We start from the raw sequence: 2819 nt of genomic DNA, 5'->3' as shown, positions 1-2819 counted from the left end.
TTGCTTGATTATGCTTTGGTGTTGATTGAAGATCCTTTGTTCTTGACTGTTGATCCTTTGTTATTGATTGATGATCCTTTGTTGTTGATTGAATGTCCTTTCCTGTTGATTGAAGATCCTTTGATGTTGATTGAAGCTGCTTTGTGGTTAAATGAAGATGCTTTTAAGTTGATTCAAGGTCCTTTGTTGTTAATTGATGATGCTTTGTTTTTGATTCGATGATTTGTTGTTGATTGAAGATATTTTGTTGTTGATTGAAGATCCTTTGTTTTTGATTCGATCATTTGTTGTTGGTTGAAGATCTTTAGTTGTGAATTGAAGATCCTTTGTTGTTGATTGATGATCCGTTGTTGTTAATTGGATCCTTTGTTGTTGCTTGAAGATCGTTTGTTGTTGATTGAATCCTTTGATGTTGATTGAAGTTCCTTTGAGGTTGATCCATGGTCCTTTGGTTTTGATTGAAGATCCTTTGATGTTGATTGAAGATGCTTTATGGTTGATTGATGATCCGTTGTTATTGATTGGATCCTTTGTTGTTGATTGAATTTTGTTTGTTTTTGATTGGATCCTTTGATGTTGATTGTTGATTTTTTTTGTTGATTGGAGATCCTTGATTGATTGATTATGTTTTGGTGTTGATTGAAGATCCTTTGTTCTTGACTGATGATCCTTTGTTATTGATTGATGATCCTTTGTTGTTGATTGAATGTCCTTTCCTGTTGATTGAAGATCCTTTGATGTTGATTGAAGCTGCTTTGTGGTTAAATGAAGATGCTTTTAAGTTGATTCAAGGTCCTTTGTTGTTGATTGATGATGCTTTGTTTTTGATTCGATGATTTGTTGTTGATTGAAGATATTTTGTTGTTGATTGAAGATCCTTTGTTTTTGATTCGATCATTTGTTGTTGGTTGAAGATCTTTAGTTGTGAATTGAAGATCCTTTGTTGTTGATTGAAGATGCTTTGATTTTGATTGAAGATGCTTTGTTGTCGATTGAAAATTATTTGTTGTTGATTGAAGACCCTGTGTTTTTGGCAGAAGATGCTTTGATATTGATTTACGATCCTTTGTTTTTGATTGAGGTTTCTTTGATTTTGATTGAAGATCCTTTTTTTTTATTTGATGATTTGTTGTTGATTGAAGATCTTTTGTTGTTGATTAAAGATCCTTTGTTGTTGACTGATGACCCTTTGTTATTGATTGAAAATGCTTTGTTGTTGATTGAAGGTCCTTTGTTGTTGATTGAAGATCCGTTGTTGTTGACTGATGACCCTTTGTTATTGATTGAAAATGCTTTGTTGTTGATTGAAGGTCCTTTGTTGTTGATTAAAGATCCTTTGTTGTTGACTGATGACCCTTTGTTATTGATTGAAAATGCTTTGTTGTTGATTGAAGGTCCTTTGTTGTTGACTGATGATCCTTTGTTGTTGATTGAAGATCCTTTGTTTTTGATTGAATATCCGTTGTTTTTGATTCGATGATTTGTTGTTGATTGAAGATCCTTTGTTGTTGACTGATGCACTTTTGTTGTTGATTGAAGGTCCTTTGTGGCTGATTGATGATCCTTTGTTGTCGATTAAAGATCTTTTGTTTTTGATTGTTGATCTTTTGTTTTTGATTCAAGATCCTTTGTTGTTGATTGTTCATCTTTTGTTGTTGATTGAAATTCCTTGGTTGTTGATTGAAGATCCTTTTTTGTGCAGATGTTTTAATGTTGATTGATGAACATGCCAGTGACTGATAGAAATGAGGCTATGACAGCTGAGGACCTTGAGATGATTGTGAGCACTGAGGAAGTAGTGATGGGAAAGCTAATGGGGCTAAAGGTAGGCAAATCTCCTGGACCTGATTCCTAGGGAAATTGCAAATGTACGAGTGATAATTTACCAAATTCACTAGATTAGGTGATCCCGGCGGATGGGAAATTAGCGAACGCGACACCACTGTTTAAAAAAGGAGGTTGGCAGAAAGTGGGTAAAATAGGCCAGTTAGCTTAACTTCCGTAGGAGGGAAGATGCTGGAATCTATCATCAAGGAAGAGATACGAGGCATCTGGATGGAAATTGTCCCATTGGGCACCCGCAGCATGGGTTCATAAAGGGTAGGTCGTGCCTAACTAATTTAGTCGATTTTCTGAGGGCATTACCGGTGCGGTTGATAACGGGGAGCCAATGGATGTGGTATATCTGGATTTCCAGAAAGCTTTTGACAAAATCAGTTGGAAGATCCAATTCAAGAGCGAACTATATGGTAAATGGAAAAGCCCTGGGAGAAATTGATGTAGGAGAGAGAGCTGGGTGTTCAGGTACTTGTACCCTGAAGGTGGCTGTGCAGGTCGATAGAGTGGTCAAGAAGGCATACGGCATGCTTTCCTTCATCGGAAAGGGTGTTCAGTACAAGAGTTGGCAGGCCATGTTACAGGTGTATAAGACTTTCGTTCGGCCACATTTGGAATACTGCGTACAATTATGGTCGCCACATTACCAAAAGGATGTGGATGCTTTGGAGAGGGTGCAGAGGAGGTTCACCAGGATGTTTTCCTGGTATGGAGGGCGCTGGCTATGAAGAGAGGTCGAGTAGATTAGGATTATTTTCATTAGAAAGACGTATGTTGAGGGGGGACCTCATCGAGGTCTGAAAAATCATGACAGGTATAGACAGGGTGGATAGCAAGAAGCTTTTTCTCAGAGTGTGTGACTCAATTACTAGAGCTGAGTCCAAAAAAGATCAGCCATGATCTCACTGAATAGTGGAGCAGGCTCGAGGGGTCAGATGGCCGAATCCTGCTCCTAGTTCTTATGTTCTTATGATCCTTTGATG

This window comes from Scyliorhinus torazame, chromosome 3 (assembly GCF_047496885.1).
Source record: "Scyliorhinus torazame isolate Kashiwa2021f chromosome 3, sScyTor2.1, whole genome shotgun sequence".
NCBI lineage: Eukaryota > Metazoa > Chordata > Chondrichthyes > Carcharhiniformes > Scyliorhinidae > Scyliorhinus > Scyliorhinus torazame.
Note: the sequence above shows the minus strand (reverse complement) of the source record.